The following is a 17,897-nucleotide window of genomic DNA, read 5'->3' as shown; positions in this document are numbered from 1 at the left end:
AATCCTGTGTGTGTGTGTGTGTGTGTGTGTGTGTGCGTGCTTGAATGTGTGTCCTTGTGTGCCGACATGTTTGTTGTGCGCCAGGCCAAGTGTGGTAATGATGCACATTTTCCATGAGGTAGCTTGCTGTGTACCTCCAGCATTAAAGCCTTGAAACAGCCAACTGAACATTACTGATGAGAATGGCAACATTAACATACCAAAACGACCAAAATAGATCCCGCTGTGATCCGCAGATCTTGTTTTCCCACCCTCAATTTCTGTGCACCATAAATTTCTAATTTAACTCACAAAGAACAAGAAGCAGAGCGGGGACTCTGCAGAGCTGGCTTAAGCAGTCAGACATTGATTTTCTTTACTCTAAAAGTAAACTCTAGTCTTCCCCATGCCTCCAAATTAAGTGCAAGAACTCCAGTGGTTGAAAATAACAAAGTACATTTACAAATTTGTATTTTCATCTCCAGTTCTCCAGTTCTCAAAAGTCATATATTACAGTAAACTAAATTATTTTGAGGTTTGATTATTGGTCAGATACAATAAGCAGTTTAAAGGTGGCTCTTGGTAACTGATTAATCCCTAAAGGAAATAGTCATTAGTTGCAGTCAGTAAAATGCTGCTTATACGTTAATGCATGAGTAATAATGATCTAATGATATAACAGTCAGAGGGTCCATTTTCTGCATTTTTACTGGTATACTTTTAAGTACACATTCCGGATTATACTTAAAATACTTTTAATTAAAGGTCCAGTGTGTAGGATTTAATAGTATCTAGCACTGAGGTTGTGGGATACAACCAACTGAATACCCCTCGTCCTCTCTCCCTCTCCTTCCTGAGTGTGTAGGAGAAACTATGGTGGCTTTGAAAAATGCAAAAAGGCCCTATCTAGAGCCAGTGTTTGTCCTCTCTGGGCTACTGTAGAACCATGGGGGTCCAACATGGTGGAGGAGGACCCGCTCCCTCTGTAGATAAAAAGGACTCATTCTAAGACACAATTATTATTGTCAGGTGATTGTACACTAATAAAAATGTACTCTAACTCTAAATATAATCTCACACTGGTCCTTTAAGTAACATTTTCATCCAGGACTTTTACTTGTAAAGGAGTATCTTTACAGTCTGGTATTAGTACTTTCAATGAAGTAAAAGGATCTGGATACTTCCTCCACCACTGAGGGATTCTCAACTCTCACGCTATCTGGCGTGGCCTGTCCCTGGACCTGTCTGGCATCAGGAGTGCTTGGCACAACGCTCCCTATTGAGTTTTGACAAAAAAACTAGGTCATTTGCAAAGCTCTCACTGGACACGCGCAGTGGAAAGAAAATAAACGGGGGGGAGATGAATAGAGCTCAACTGGAGGTGGACGAGCTTCCTGCGAGGGCCACAGAGGGATGCTGAGAGGGAGGTTAAGATAACGTAAAGCTGAGATAATGTATTGCCGTCTCTGTTATTTGCTATAGCTGTGGAGCAAATCATGTCTCTGATATCTAAATCTTCTTTTCATTGTTCTGTATTGTGCGTGTGATGTGGCTCTCCAAGTTTCCTCCTGGTGGGTTCAATAACATTTATCTCATCTTATAAATCATGCAGGAATTCCAAATCCCATCTCTCCTTCATAATGCAACCCCCACTCCTCTTTATCTCTGCAGTCCTTGCAAGCAGGCCCTGGATAAAGTCTGATAGCAATTAGGCTTCTGAGGACTTTATAAACAAGTCAGTCACACATATGACCTATTGTTCACATCACACTGAAGCCTAAAACAAGTTTGCAGCACACATGTTGTTGTCATCACCACTAAGACGGGGCTTCTAGAAATATCTGGTGGAAACAAGCCGTGCAGGAAGTGAGAATAAAAAAGCTCACAAGAGACAGGAAATCAGGTGACTACGAGGGGAAAAAAACAATAAAACTCTAGTGTTACAGTAGAAATAGATTCTGGCTCAGAAATCGTTTACTTGTGCCAAATAAAACGGCACAAAAATGCTCTCGCTCACACCTGAAAAGAGCCATATTTCTCTTAACGAAAATACCGAAGTTCTCAGTCAACAGTCCATAGAGTTATGGAATCGATCCCTGCCCCCACATCCTCCCTTCGCCATGGGCCTGAGGCGTATGTCTGCCAGATGTCCAAAGCAAAGAGGGGGATATGAAAGGTCTGAAGGGTGCCAGAGGTGTCTTATATCGGAGGAATTATTATCCTAATGATATAACATAACACATGCCGTCAGTCCCTCCAGAAGTAACAAGCCCTGATCTATATTAGAGCCACATCCCTTTCATTTAGCTGACCTTTCTGGAAAAGCAGGAGGAGGAAGATGACGACGAGGATTTTCCTTTTCCATCCCGGACTGATCCACCGTCCGTCTGTACCTGAAAGTACAAAGAGATCAAACCTTCATCTGACTTTTCTATATAAAAAGTGGCATTTTCAACAAGAAGTGTGCAAATGTGTTAAACTGAACCTCATTTTTTACGTCCATATAGTGAACATGTTAGCAAACAGCTGCCATTTGACACATCTAACCTTAGCATTCATTCATGCTGGCCACCTGATGAATGCAGTTCCAATATTCACTGTTCTTTTGGCTTTATTTTGGAAATATCTTCCTCTTTAGCTGCTAAGTGCTTCACTATGTTCAAGTAGCTAAAGTTGCTAACTTAGTATGTCTGCTGTTTGGTGCTGCACAGGTACAGTAGTATACATTCAGTTATATCAGAGCTGTGTAACTGGAAAATGAGGTTGATTATGAGCGCTGAGCCTGAACTTCAACAGTTGTATAAAGGTTTAACCAACATGAGATGTCTTAGCAAATCTGTTTGGCTCTGAGCAAAGAGCTCATCAATTAACTGACTAATCATTTCATTTAAATGAGAATGTTTAAGGTTTATGAGTGCCCCAAGATTATAATTTCAGTGAGTGGTTGGCCTGATAATTTACCAATAAAGAAATGTGTGTTGGCCTGAGAAAAAGCTCCATAATTCGTAGCTACACCGCTACTTATTTAGCTAACACACACTGATATAATTAAATAAAGATGCCTGAAATCTGTCCTTGAGTTTGTGTAAGTTCTTGTAAACTATATACATGTAGGGAAACTCTATCCAGTGACTTGACTGGAGTTGTACCATGTAGCACACATGTATACAGACCCCAGTAGATGGATATCTACCCCTCAGCCCCTGGAGCATTTCAGTGAATAGATGAGGAGGAGGGTAGACAGTACCTGACATTTACTTAGTACCACAGGATAGACAGGCCATTGTCTTTGCTGAAATGAGAAACTCTGCCGCAGAAGGGCGAAAGGGGGAGAAAGAGGGTGGTGTCAGACAACCTGATATCAATCTAATGAAATAATAGCATGCGCTCTGATGTGGATATCTGGGATATCTAGACTTCATACCCCATTGACAAGAGTCTTTCTCGACCTTGGGAAGCGTAGCGACACAAAGAGGGTGAAACAGTAAAACGATGCAGTGAACTCTTGTGCACACACTCACTTTCACTGCCTGAAAAGGAGATGACACATGTCAAATAAAAAACAAAAATCCCCTTGAACCTGAAACGTCTATAGACGTGACCACAGATACAGACTTCAAAGGTCTGATTGAGGTGGCACTGATTAGCCTTACGGGCCTAAAATGTCACTCTCTCTGGGTATTGTTTATTTGATTGTCTGGTGATAACTAATGGAGAAAGTAAACAACCAGAGAGAGCTCAGGGACAAAAAAAACAGCACATATGGCAGGCAGAGACAAACATATAAGGTAAAGCTCAAGCCAACAGCACAAGCTGTCTCCTGATCCGTCCCTGCAGTGTCAACAGCCTGGATTACTTTCCCGCGTCTGTGCAGTCGGGCCAGACCAACGGGCTTCCACAAAAACAGCACAAACCACTCAGCATCCATCAGAGTAAAAAGAGGAAGGGAAAGAAGAAGTCGAGAGCCGCTGAAAGGAAGTGAGACTGAGGCCAACGAAACATCTGCTCCAGATCCCTCCAGAGTCCGTCCCCTTTCTCGCAGACCGTTTTGTTTGTCCGTGGGTCGGGAACACAAGCCAAACACACAAACACACACACAAAAGAGACGCTCAGAGATGTGTGCACACCAAGGGAGAAGTTAATAAGTCAATAGGACACAGCTCCGTGATCTTACTGGGCCTTGTCTTAGCGGGCTCGTCCGGGAAAATAATAAAACAGGACTGACACAAATCTATGTTATCTTTTCACTCATGAGGGGAGAAGGAGCGAGCCAAAGAGCCAAAAAAGAACAAAAGGAACAAAAAAAAGGAGGAGAAAAAAGGAGGGAAGAAGAGAATGAAAAGACCCCTTCTGACTCGCAGTGACCCACATACATTTGCCCAGCTTTTCTGGGGCTCGATCTCTCTTGGCAACGGCAGCCTCTGTGAAAGAATCCCAGCGTTCAGCCAAAGGCAAAGCCCATGTGAGGGGGAAAGCGGAGGGAGGGGAGGGAAGGATGGCAGGGAGGGAGAGAGAGAGAGAGAGGGAGAGGGAGGGAGGTGTGGACGGGTGGACACCAAACCCCTCCTCCTCCGCCGCCTCCTCCTCCTCCTGAAGGCCCGTTGCTCCTGGCGACGGGCACTCAATAGATTCCTCCAGATCCAAGAAGCCGAACACGCACAGCATGCAGCAGTGGAGGAAGTAATAAGATTCTCCATTTCTGGTCAAAGTACTAATAAAACTGTGTTAAAAGTCTTGCGTTCGAAATCTGACTTGAGTAAAAGGACAGAAGCATTATCAGCACTGTACTCAATAAGCATCAAAAGTGTAACTTCAAAAGTTGTGCAGCAAAATGGCCACTGGGATGTATCATTATATATCACAATATATTTAAGGGTTTCATGGGGTCACAAGGTATATTTGGGGGTTAGTTAGATCAGTGGTCCCCAACCTCTACAAGGGTTGCCAAAGCTTCATGGGGAGGGTCCTTTCTTGATTTTAAGGTGTGTAAGAAAAATTTTAAAACTATGTACAGTAGGCCTATATATCAGCATTTAGTTCACTTCTATGAAGAAAAAGTAAATGTAAAGTAAATGGTTAAGAAAATTGTCCAACAATGGCCATTCTAAATGTATCATAAAAAAAAATGACAAAAAAAATACATAATACAGACATGGAACTGTACAAAAAGTTCCATAAACAGGAAATAATCTGCTCAAAATGAATCTAAATCACTCGTTTTACACAAAGCGCTTTGAATATAATATGAAATATCCATAAAATGTGTCGTATGTCACTTAGTCAGGGGTTGCGAGTTTATTAAATGACAGTAAAGGGGTCCCTTAAGGAAAAAGGTTGGCAACCACTGAGTTAGATGATTGGTGGGGAGGTATGAATGGTGCCCTCACTATGCATGTACAGTAGGTGCATAGCTATGAATTAGCTAAAACCAGACTGCCTTTGAGGTTTCTACTGGAAACAATTATGAAACTGTGAAAACAACACTGTGCAACAAATTTAATGATAGTGATGTTACAAAAGGAAACCATGAGAATCCATTCCAGGAATAGTCAGACCGAGGGTACAGAAAAAACAACACAGAAGATAACAAGAAAAAGAGACTCACAAAAGTTGACATTTACAAATTCTCAAAAAATCTGTTATATTGTGCTTCGTGTCAGGAAGACGCAAAGTCATCAGTGAAAGACCAACATTAAGTCCTGATAGGAAGGATAACACTGTAAATCTTCTTATTATCCCAACAGTCATTCAACAGTTACAACAAATGCACATTAGCATTAGCTACAGACAGATAGTATAGTCACTAGTTAACTAACTAACTCACTAACCCTGCATTGTGTCTGCGGCTGCTTTTTTGTAATTGTTGGGAACCACTTTCAGATTTTTGTCACATATTGTAAGATTATTATAGTAGTAGTAGTCGTACAACAGTAGAAGTACTTCAAAATTGTACTCAAGTACTTTACTTGGTCATTGACAGAAAAGATGACACTCAGTGAACTCCTGGGTGCTGATCTCAGAAGAGTATAAATGTGATGGCACTCTTCTATTTTCCTTACTTATATAGGTGTTAATTTCTACACTTCACCTTTATTTGAAAAGAGATAAAACTGAATTATCCTGGCACACTGGTTTTCTTGGTACAGAGCGGCAGCTGCAATCAGCGAACCAACTGAAAGAGACCAGTAGAAGGTTTTAATAGGGCATTTGATTGGGGTGTCCAGACTTGTAGCCTAATGATGGATGAATGCGGGGCCTTCTAAGCGACAGTGACATAATCAGAGAGCTGTAGGTCAGCTAGTGACAGCTGAGTGGCTGGAGAAAGAGCCCTTTCAGCCCCAACGCTCACGGACGCCCATCCAAGTTCATTAGCAGTCAGACTGGCTACAAGGACCCCGCTGCAGGCTTCACCGAGCTACACACAACACACACACACACACACACACACATATGAGCATGCACAGACACACACACCGAAACATCACATAACAAGCAGCTTTTTCTTCTTAAAGTGAATCAGTTTTTGTTCTTAATGGTCCAAGGCTGTGATTTTTCTCCCCTTTTTCGCTCGCCTTTTAATGGCTCTGGCAAAGCGTTTTATCTATAAACAATAAAAGGTTGGGGCTAAAACATTTTTCTCTGGTTTGGCCCCTTCACTGCTAATCATCTATACACTCTCCCCTCTTTTCCTGCCATTAAGCCATGATGGAGCCAAACCCGCAGCCCAGCCAAAGAACCTGATAGTCGTGGAACCCATGCAGCTCTCCCCCCACCTTGGAATGCATTTCTGCTGCGCTGCACTTTTCACCATCCAGCAGGGAATGGATGCAACACCCCCCCTCCCCCCCAAAAAACCCTCCACCTCACCCCGCACCCACCGTCCCATCCCACCCTCCCACCCACTCAGACACAAACACCACCACTTGCTTTTGAGCAATTGCCCTCCAAAACCTCATCGGTCCTACAGTACGTGCCTACACAAACAGTAAGTGAGTAAATGTACTCAAGTACTGCACTTCATCACAATTTTTATTGTACTTCATGTAACTATTATCATTTAATGACACTTCTCATATGGAAATACTGTACTTTTGACTAAACCATAGCTATCTGACAGCAGTTACTTTGCATTAGAAGCAATAAATGCATCATGATCGTGTAAAATATATAAAAAGATTGAACCTTTTTGACCTGTCTAGTTGTGGATCTGTGTCATTTTTCAGCTTCTCAGGTGGTTTTCTTCAATTATCCAAATATTCAACAAAGAGCAAAGATTAAAAAAGCCTAAATTTGTGTGACAAAATGTTATTTTTCCCCTTTCCTGCCCCATTAATCTCCTCATGACCCTTCAGGTATATCTGGTGACCCTTTGGAAGAAGCCTGACCCCTGGGTTGGAAACCACTTGACTGAAGTAACTGAACCTAAAACTAGACAGTAAAATGCTGTTTACACATTGTTGAATCATCACAAACAAGTCTAATAACATATTACACCAGTCACAGGCTCAATTTTACTTTTACTTTTGATACTTAAAGTACATTTTAGCTGATAATATTTCAGTACTTTTACTTTCTGACACTTAACTTAACTTATATTAACTTTGCTGTATTAAGTGTTTCTTCCACTATACTGCTGACACCAAATTTCAGGGTTTAATAGCACATATTACACATCAACAGTCTCACACACACACATACACACATACACACAACGAGCCACAAACACTAACACCCTTTGCCTCATAAATGACCACAACTCTACACAAGACAAATTCCTAGCCCATCACACTTTTTTCAGCTTCCCTAAAACCGCAAGCGGTGCTCATGGAGCAAAAACGAGAGCTTTTGGCCAGACGTTTGTTCTAGCCGTTTCATCCCAGCCACAAGATCTTGCATTTCAAAGTCAACACAATGTGAAGACCACCTCACTTCACCTACAACCCACACTTCTGGCTCTTACCGAAAATACAGCACATCCTCTCTGGTGCATCTCACTCAACCACCCCACCACCCACCCACCTAACTGTACTCAACTCACTTCTTCCATCACGCCGGCCTCACATCTCTCGTGAGTGGGCCTACAAACGTGAACAGTAAGTCTGGTTAGTAGTCGAGAACTCAGAGGTGTTTTGAGCTGAAAATAACTGTGAGAGCGGACTGTCTGTGCTTTGAGACTGAAACTGGTAAAACAGGGAGTGAAGGAGGAAGAGGGTGAGTAGAATTAGAGATGAGAGGAAGAAAAAGAAGGAAACAAGGGGAGATAACTAAGAGTGTGACCTGCATCCCGACAGTGGAGCCCCACGGTTCTTGTGGGAACTATTCTACTGCCCCCTGGTGGTGCATCACGCAATCCTCCCCACTTTTGACCCCTCAAACACACCTCTTTCTTTCCCACACTACAGTAACACCGTGCCCTCCATACACTCTTCATTCACTCTCTCTGTGATGACTCAAATTATACACCACCACTCGTTCTGTAATTACATAAACCCTAATGTGTACACTTCACATAAAAAGACAACTCGCCCTCGCTCAGGTTTTTGAGTCGGAGGATCTGCGGTGTTTGCCGCCGTGTGTGTGTGTGTGTGTGTGTGTGTGACGCCCTGCCACTCTATACTCTTCACATGTACTCGCCTGCAGTGCAGCAGTTTATTTCATAAAGACTTCAACTAGGTTGTGACCTGATTAGAGATGTAATGAATGTGGAGGCAGAAGAAAAAAAAAAGACACCCAATCTACCTGAGACTGTTCCCCCACCCTGGGGCCTGCCATTGTGCCATGGGTGTGTGTATTGTACAGTCATTTGTGGTTATTGTTCCGCGCAGCATCTCTTCTCAGTTTTGAGATTAATGTTTTGTGTCCATTGTCCTTGTTTAATAATAATAATAATAATAATAATAATCGTGGGGGGGAGTGAAACTTGAATAACCCGAATATGAACTTTATCTTACACCTTTGTCTTGGCAGAACCCAACATCATTGCAATAAATGGGGCATAATAGTCTAATAGTCAGCGCTCTAAAGCCAGGTAAAATATTAGAGGAATATTTTGAACATGGCAAATAAAACATGCAGCTATTCCCTTTGGATAGCTAATTTCTTTAGCTAGACTAGTGGTCCAACACTTTGGGCCAGAGTAAAATATCTTTGCCAACTATTGGATCCATTACCCATAAATTTGCTACAGACATTCCTGCCACCCAGAGGATGAAAAGCTAATAACTTTGCTGTCTAACTGTGTACATGTTAACAACTACAAGTCAATAAAATCCAGCTTGAGGATTAGCCCTTTTTGGTAGACAGGCTCAAATGCGTCGCACAGAAAATAGTAGGAGAGCAGGTGTGCTCTGCTCTTTATCTTAAGTGGAAAAGTCAACCAGATGATACGTTTGCCAAACCAACCAGTTAGTCCTTATCACTGAAGTCGTCTCTGTTGTAAAACTAACACACAGATTGAAATCACTTAAAGATAAAAAGCATTGTTCTCATCTTTGTGTGGCTTGTCAAAATGAGGTATGAGGAAAAACTGGTTGCTTTGGCAAACGTACGTCTCGTCACCGATAAACAGCAGTACACGGAGAGCACGCTGGAAGATGGGGACAAACTCGCACTGTGCCTTGAGCTGAACGCTAACGTGCTACATGTTAATAAATATTATATAAGGAATGAACGAGTGAAGCTGAGGCTGCTAAAGAGTATGAATAGAGAGCTGAACCTGAAGTCCAAGATGTCCTAAAAATGGCACCAAGGTTAACCCTGGCTTTTCCTCTGGTGCCACCCTCAAGCCAGACTTAGTATCTAACTTGCGAAAGGAAGTTGTCTTTCATTTTTTTCCTGATCTGTAACAACCATCGCAGCCTTACAGGCACCCCAGCGTGACTGTGTACTGTTTGACGAAACCCACAAAAACCCAGAAAACTTGTGTGTTTATGTCTCTGCTTATTTGTGACTGTTGTGTCTAGATGTAAAAGCGTGTCTGTCTACATCTGTCTGCACATCTGTCCACATGCCAACGCTGGTGAGCTTAAACAAGCGTGTATGTGCTTACGCAACTGTAATATGTATGTACGTGTGTTTCCTATGGGCCCATAAGCACCGTGGGGTCTTTCTCCCGGCCTGCAGTTGAGCAGGTTATGGGCTCTGGCTGCAGTAGGGGGAACATAATGGTCTCATTGACTCAATCACAAGCTCTGACCTGCCAGCCTGCCAGCTTTGTGAGCAAGCTGCGGAGTGAGCATTATTGTAAAAAGGCTTTTAAAACCGCTATTAAGCCACATTAGGTGTGTGTGTGTGTGTGTGTGTGTGTGTGTGTGTGTGTGTGTGTGTGTGTGTGTGTGTGTGTGTGTGTGTGTGTGGTGGTGATGGGGTATTTGTACAGGAGGGTGGTTGTTTTTACATCTTTTCTAAGAAGTAAACACTGGAAAAAGCTCAGAATATATTGTGTGGTATTTCGCTTGTTCTGTAAAACCAAGACAAAAGAATTCTGCTGACAAGCTTAATGGAAAAATAAATGAATCACAGTTTTTATGACTTTTTTCCCCCCGTGTGGTTGCTTGATTGGCTACTACTGATATGTAACTCTCAGAGCTATGCAGAGATCAGAGAAAAACACATCTCTCTTTAAAGCTGATCAATAATTTTATACAGTTGCTGTGTGCTCACACGTTGGGTGTGTTTTGTATGTGTATGTGCACTATGTAAACACTGACAAGCACATATTTTATTACCGGTTTGTGTTTAGATAATTACAGTGAAAGTAGGAAAGCTTATCAATTAAACGTCCTTTAAATATGATGTAATGTAAGTATATCACTGTATAAATTAAAATGAAGGTACACCACACCCATCTTATACGACCCTGACGCACCGAGCCAAAGGAAAAGGAGTACCTAATCTGATCAAAAGCTTTGTGTCGTCTCATGTTTTCTACTAAAAGTTACACTTTGGGGTAGTTGACCTGGTAGCGCCCCCCGTGTGAGGCTGAGTCGTTACCTGCGGCCCTTTGCTGCATGTCATCCCCCCGTCTCCCTTAAAGGCATAAAAAGCCAACAAGGCTTAGTGGCCGAATAAATATGTACAAATGTGTGATATTGGGCTACATAAAACTTAACTTGACTTTACTTGACTGTTATTAGAAACTGCTGTTTAGTTTTTTTTCCAATCTGATAAGCCTTTAAACTCACAGGTCTACTACTCAACCTGGACTTCCTGGTTGTGTTTCACCGTCACCTGAAACAACACAGGCCCACAAACACAATCCCTTTGTGTTGTTTGAACACAGGGCTGTTTTCATTCTGAACGCCAGGAAGCTTGGCTCAAAGTTTGCCACAGCGCGGTCCAAAGTCACTTGGCAAAGTGCAGCATCGGCTAATAAAATACATCCAACCACAGATTCCTTGTAGATTACTACCTCTGTGTACTGTCCTGTTTACCTGGAAATCACTGCGATGAAAAGATAAAAGGACTGTCACCAATGATTACTTCCCAGAATTGCAGAAACCTGTCTCACTGTCACATCGCCACCAGTGCAGCACCTATTCTTAACACGTTTACAAATGTGTCATCTGCTTGCTTGAACGCCTTAGATACTTAGGAAAAACAAGTACATTATTGGGTAATAGCACTTATTTTTGTGTGTGTAAGTGTAAGATACTGAGAAAGAGACATAAGATGATATGATACTCTTTACCGTGATGACTCAAAAGCACAGCCACAACAAACCAATAATGACAGACGCTTCAGCAGTGTTCAGAGCAATTGACCTCTGACTCATACTGTCACATAAAGTGTCTATGTGAGATAATAATTCATTGTTCCTCCCACAATAGCTGAAGATCTAAGAAATGAAGACCAAAACCAGGAGTGATACTTTTAGATTAAAAAAAAAGTTAATTTCCAAGTATTTTGGTGGATTGAAATATGCATTTTGACTACATTTAAGGAAAGAGAAGACAGAAAAACAAAGGCAGATTGAATTCGAAGAAATAGAGAGACATGCGTACACATTAAAGGGAACTTACAAAAAGGCAGCTTTGAGTGTGTGAGTATATCGTTATATATATATATATATATATATATACTGATTGGCTAGAAGGGAACAATTACAATTGTATAACCTATTCACACACTTCAGCTTTCACACAGGTCACCCTTTACTGGGGGGTTAACATGATGTAACTCGTTGCTTTACTAGTGGTTAATCAATCATTTACAGATGTTTTACAGGTCAGATATAAAGCATTACTGATAACAATGTCTGGGTTGTCAGGTTGTTACAAATATCCGTTCTTGCTCTTGAATCGTCATGTACACTCCTCCAATGGACCTCTAATATAATCTAATCTGATCTTCTGGAAAAGCAATCCATATGTTTACTACTGAAGTCTTTACAATAACTCATTCACATTATAAACATTTATAATTAAAGGGTCCCTTCATTGATTCCTTTGTTAACATGCATACTTCTAGAAAACTAGGCTTATTAAAAAGTAAGAAACTTATTTAATTAATTTATTAATGACTTGACTATTCTTTTACATAATTTTATAGGTTTTTCTCAACCTGGCAACCAAAACGTTGCTCTAAATAATGGCTTATCTTAACCTATCAAGCATTAGTCAATTAATAATTTACCATAATCAATCATACTGGATTTCAACAGCTGTTCATCAGTGAGCAAGGTCTATGAAACTGCAGGTAACATGGTACTAATGCTAAGTTACCAGTTAACTCACTGGTGTGAATAAAGAAAGTTAAAAATAACTGATTAATTAAGGGACTAATCAAAACATAAGTCAATAATGATCTTTAGTTGAGGTACTAGATGGTTTTAACCACATATCAAATAAGTGTATTCAACACTGCCTCTCTTTTCCTCTTAGAAAGTGTCTTATGGTGAAATAACATACTCTGGACTTTGCTCTTCTCCCATATTCATCATTTTGTACAGAAATGTCCATGCAGAGCTACAGGCTTTCTTTACCAGACAAACCTCACGAAAACTGTCATATCATGTCCCACTGGTAATCATACACACACACACACACACACACACACACACACAGAGTACACACAGTGACACAGGTGCAGCTTTAGTCTCCAGATCCAAACAGTCAAGTTAGTTGTGTCAGACAACCGTCTTCCCTCTCTTCTTCCTCTCTGCCTTATCTGCTCAAACAGGCACTTAACCTTTTATCTGCGTCTTTAACAGCCCTTAACATTTCACATCTGCTCCGACAAGCTCCCATAAACACTATCAAACGTTTTCCATATCAAAGCCAATCGCCTTGCCGTTGGTCTGGATAAACAACAGCCCGAGAAGACTTTGGCCTGAATGAGTATCTGTGAACTGGGGTTAAAGTAATCCAAACTAATTACCAGGAAAATGCAGAGGAAAGTACCTTTACCTTGCCGGAAATAATCTATCACCAATCTTTGTTGTAAGGGTGTATGTGGCAATTTTGAAAACGAGGAAAAAAGAAATCCTTGATCTTATTGTTCAAGCGAGCATGTATCTCGAGTGCATTCCTTGTCACACTAGACGAGCGTAAGTTAATCTCCGAAGAATTTATCGACTTCACAAAGCTCAGCGCAAGTGAGCACATGTGAATTTCTTTAGATGAAATCGAGACTTTGGAATTAACTTACAAAGGCTGTCAACTGTCCCCAATGATGAGGCCACACACCAAAAATGTGTACAGACTACAATTATTGCAGGGTTTCCCAGGTTAAGAGGGGTCCAGATGGGCCGGGGGATGCTCAGATGGGCCACATTCTTGAGAAAACCTAAACCTGGCGGGACATTTTTTCAGATATGGGTGGTCCGCCCAGTGTAATATGGGACCGGCGAGGACGCAGAGAAGGACCAACTGTCGGCGAACAGACATCAAAGGCGTTGGGCGTCCAGTGGAAAGTGACCCACGGTCCAGTCTGTCTAAGTCTGTCACCCTCGGTACCCCCAGCCTGCCAAGATCACAGCCGCGCTGTCACAGATCCTCCTCGCGTCGTCCCACAGGACCAGCGCTCGGACGCTCACATTCCCAGCATCCCAGATTCCCAGTCAAGGTCACATTGTGGCACCTGCTGGACAGGACCGGGAGGGAGGGTAAGGGGCAGTTGGGTGTGTGTGTGTGTGTGTGTGTGTGTGTGTGTGTGTGTGTGTTTGTGTGTGTGTGAAGCCCTAACCCAGTGACCCTGGGACCTTTGTAGCACCAGTCTCGCCCTGTCCGTCAACAGTTACAGGGGACCAACCATGTCTTCTTCCAAGCAGAGTTATTATAGTTTTAGTTTTCAGTTTAGTTTCAGTTAGTCGGATTCAGTTTAGCCTTTATTGTTTAAAATGTTCAGTTTTACTTTCCTTTTATTAGTTTCAGTTTTAGTTTTTTTCTGTATAAATAGGGGATTTGGGGGGATTTAAGTGTAGGTGTTACTATACAAACAACCTGACCGACAGTCCCACAGTCTCCATAAACATAAGCACCAATGTCTCCTCAAGCCTGACAGGACCAGGACCAGGACAAGTTTAGTTTTAAGTTAATAATCTTGAAATAGTTGTTGGTATCTGTAATTGATTCTGTCCACAATCTCCTAACACAACTCCAATGTAAGTGACAGAAAAGAAAATCCACAGTCCTCATTCTGTGTAAAAATGCATCTGACTGATCAATTTGAGTCGGTAGCAGACAGTCGGTCCTATAAAGTTCTGTCTTTGCGTTGGAGTTAAGTTCGGAAGGGATCTATTCCTGAAAATGATGATTAGTGAAACAGTCCTAAAAGTGATTTACGCTTGTTTTTGAGTCCTCAACACAGCGACCCAAGTTTGAGTCTGGCCCGAAGCCTCTCTCACCCCTGCCTTTCCTATCTCTCTACTGTCCTGTCAAATAAAGCGAAATGCCAAACATATATATATAAATATATAAAAAAATAAGTGATTTAGGGTGTGTTTAAGTTGGCGTAACGTGCTGTAAGATGCTAGCATGTCCTTGCTACCTACAGTAGTAACATAGCACTACTTCCAAGGCCAAGGAGCATTTTATTAACTAAATGCGTTATGGGGGGGGAGATCATTAGGTTTAGAAAATCCCCTCACAAGTAGCATTCCCCCACTGCTAATTGGACTTGAGGAAGTTAGAGTTGACCTGAGATAGCCAGACACATATTGTAGATGTAGATTACTCATTGGATATTACTGTAAGAGTGAAAACATACCGTCTGAAATAACAAACAAGTATATGAGATGAGGAGTCAGCTAACGTTAGTTTAAGTAGCTATCTGAATCTGCTAGCAGCAGTTGTCATTTCAGCCTCTTCTCTACTTCCCTGTAAATGGGACTCCTACCCACTGCTGAGGACTTCAGGGAAAGTTAGCGTTCAATTTCTTTAAATCAAAGTTTGTGGCTGACACCAAAACAAGATTCTCTGCAATCAGCATTCCCAGTTGGCCCTGCTGGTTTCACAGTCATTGTCTAGACCTGGTAATGTTGGCTCCATGTGAGCCTGACCAAGTTGTTTTCCAGGGAAATTAAAGAATGAGGTCAGTGATGAACTCACAGACAATGAGACAGACCTGCTTACTCACCCAACCCTTGGACAGCCATTCACACAACTCACTGCTGAAAGCCCAAAACCTGCAATTCCAGTTTGCATAGCCTATTTTCCACCTCTGTCACTTGTCAAAGTCTAGGTGTGTGTGTGTGCGTGTGTGTGTGTGTGTGTGTGTGTGTGTGTGTGTGTGTGTGTGTGGTGTTTGTCTGTGTGTACGTGCCTCCCAGCCTGTGTGATTGACAAGTCAGGACAGCCAAAGCAAACATTAAAGGAGCCTTGTGAGCGCTAATGAAAGGTTGAAGGGTGTGTGTTTGTGCAGATAATATCAATCACTAACGTAAAGCATGCTGACTAACAGAGGTCAAAAGCATTTCAGGTGAGACAAAAGGGGAGCCCTCAGGTAAGAGTTCCCAGTGTTACATCACAATGGCTGTGAACTCTGTGTACTGTCTGGCCACTGGATCTCAGCCAACCAGTGCACTGGATGGAGGGAAGGGCCTGCCAAGATGATAGATGAGGTTTAAAGACTATTAGGAACTCGCATGGATTTAGAAAAACACACACACACCATGCTCACCTAACAGGTTAGATCATGCTTCTGCTATTACTGTCTCCTATGAGGGAGATTTTGTGGTATTTTCCAGTTGTCCTCTGCGGCGTGAGAGGATTTGACAGATAAAGTGTCGTTAGTCCTAAAATGGGTCAAATACTATTACTAAATAACTTTCCCTAGCCTGCTACGAAATACGTTTTTATTATTATTATTATTATTATTATTATTATTATTATGTTTTAGACAGTTTTGGACATTTAAGTTTTATGTTTATAATGTCACCAGCAGTAGTAAAAGAATTAAAGTTGTGAGTATCATTGTTATGCTTTCACGTTATACCAGTAAACTTGCTAGGCAGCTGGACTCGCAAGATCAGGAAATCACAAAATGACATGAGAATCCATCTTGCAAAGCTTCAAGTTATCCACTTGGTGTCCGAACCATTGGTTCAGACCAATCAGCAGACTTTAAGAACCTACTGGAGGCTATGAATGTGGTTAAAACTAGGTGTGTGAGAAGTGACTGTTTGCAGTTCTCAGCTTCAGCTTGTTTTCTGACAGAGTATTTTTTCATTGAAAGAAGAGCAAAGATAGGCACTGGAGGCTTTTCTCAGTAGACAGCTTCTGTAAGAGTTTGACTACGTTATATGGTTCATTGATCTGATTGGTTGAAGATGAGAAAGAAGCAATATTTTTTGAAAGTGCCTGCCTTTTTCCAGGGTAATAAATCATCTGGCACAGTCAGCTTAGTAAACCTGGGTCTGGACCACTAAATATAACAAAATTAATACGTACAATTATAAGTAATAAAGTACTAAAAGTTGTCCAACCATCAACTAAACTGCAGCAGTGAGTCTTATTAATAATAATGGAAAAATATCCTGTTCTTATTCCTATCCTACAGGCTAACAAGATCCAACTGTAGTGTTAGACTCTAATGGGACACTAAGGACATTCTCATCAGCCTCAACTACACTTTAGTGATAATTAGCTAATGTTAGCATGCTTACACACTAAACTGTGCCTCACAGAGCTGCTAGCGTGGCTGCAGACACTTTGTCCTGTTCCTACATTCATGTTCATTTATGAGCTGCAGTACAGTAAACAGCTGAACATTATTTCGTTTACTGTTGCAACATATTTCATCTGTTTTGCTTCAGTACAAACAACCTGAGCTATTGTCTTGATATGGATTTCCACAGAAAGGTTTTCGGTATCTGTACTTGCATTTACATTGATTTGCACTACCCATTTCAGGGTTTTTACTAGAACACCTGAGCTATGACCCCGGTCATTTGTCATAATTACACCTGACGGTGGAAACCTCCCCCCGTCACACTCAAAACGACTCCTATCGAGCAACTTGTGCTGCAGTCACCTGCGAGCAATCACTCATCTCCCTTCTCCGATTCCATGAAACACACACTTTAAAATGCACCGTACCCAAAGTCCACGTCCACAGAGGGGCCATTCTATCTCCAGACGCTGGCGTGCAAAGGCTGCGGCAGAGCACTATTTTCATAATGACAAGAGAGATTTGTAGAAAGGAGGAGGGTTGTTGTGTGGAGTAGACATGATGTAAAATAACTTAACTGCTTCATGAAGTGCAATGGGGGAGGAGGGGGTAAAAGGAAGCTCCCATGAGGGGAACAGGCGAGCTGAGGACCACAGTCGGACTACACAAACCACGCTGAGGTCTGCGCCAAAATCAACATGAGGGAACCGAGCACATGTTGTTTTTGTTGCTGCCAAATTACGCTTTTTTTTGCTACTTGACCCTTTTCGTAGGCGGGCCAACGTGACCAACCATCCATTCTTTTACCC

General features: G+C 41.9%; 1 long non-coding RNA gene across 2 annotated transcripts in view; it reads right to left on the bottom strand.

Annotated features, from left to right (window-relative positions):
• Nucleotides 1-15,713, bottom strand: part of LOC127357405 (uncharacterized) — a 65,790-nt gene extending 50,077 nt beyond the window's left edge. Inside the window, exons 1-2 of one of the 2 annotated variants that reach the window (XR_007882253.1) lie at nucleotides 15,556-15,713; nucleotides 2,292-2,372 (exon numbers count right to left, since the gene is read on the bottom strand). This is a non-coding gene — a long non-coding RNA (uncharacterized LOC127357405). Of the gene's footprint in view, nucleotides 1-2,291; nucleotides 2,373-13,385; nucleotides 13,511-15,555 lie in introns of those variants that run through there. The other variant, XR_007882255.1, reaches the window with a different exon arrangement.
• Between the last annotated feature and the right edge of the window lie 2,184 nt (nucleotides 15,714-17,897).

The sequence above is a fragment of the Dicentrarchus labrax genome, unplaced genomic scaffold (genome assembly GCF_905237075.1).
Source record: "Dicentrarchus labrax unplaced genomic scaffold, dlabrax2021, whole genome shotgun sequence".
In the NCBI taxonomy this organism is placed as follows: Eukaryota; Metazoa; Chordata; class Actinopteri; family Moronidae; genus Dicentrarchus; species Dicentrarchus labrax.
Note: the sequence above shows the minus strand (reverse complement) of the source record. Positions and strands in the feature narration are given on the sequence as shown.